The 496-nt window shown below is 19.6% G+C and overlaps 1 protein-coding gene across 2 annotated transcripts in view; it reads right to left on the reverse strand.

Moving 5' to 3' along the window:
- LOC107686576 (WD repeat-containing protein 59-like) overlaps nucleotides 1-496 on the reverse strand; it is a 19,110-nt gene that overhangs the window by 1,963 nt on the left and 16,651 nt on the right. The window lies entirely within an intron of this gene.

The raw sequence follows: 496 nt of genomic DNA on the forward strand, positions 1-496 counted from the left end.
AATTATTATTACTATTATTTATAACTAACACTGTGCAAACCAACATAATAATTAATATAACTATTAGAAATGAAACACCAATTATTATTATTACTGTTATAATTATTAAATTATAAATAATTATTAATATATTAAATAATAACATTGTAATAATAATAATAATAATGGTATTATAATTATTATTATTATTATAATGAACCTAATAATTATTATTTTTAGTATAATTATTGTTTATAAATAACAATAATTGTCTAATAAAGATCTGACTGTATATCAATTGTATTAATTACACACCAAATAATAATCATAATAACTATAATAATAATAATAATAATAATACACTGAACAAAATTATAAACGCAACACTTTTGTTTTTGCCCCCATTTTTCATGAGCTGAACTCAAAGATCTAAGACTTTTTCTATGTACACAAAAGGCCTATTTCTCTCAAATATTGTTCACAAATCTGTCTAAATCTGTGTTAGTGAGCACTTCTC

Source organism: Sinocyclocheilus anshuiensis, unplaced genomic scaffold (genome assembly GCF_001515605.1).
Source record: "Sinocyclocheilus anshuiensis isolate Anshui unplaced genomic scaffold, SAMN03320099.WGS_v1.1 scaffold733, whole genome shotgun sequence".
NCBI lineage: Eukaryota > Metazoa > Chordata > Actinopteri > Cypriniformes > Cyprinidae > Sinocyclocheilus > Sinocyclocheilus anshuiensis.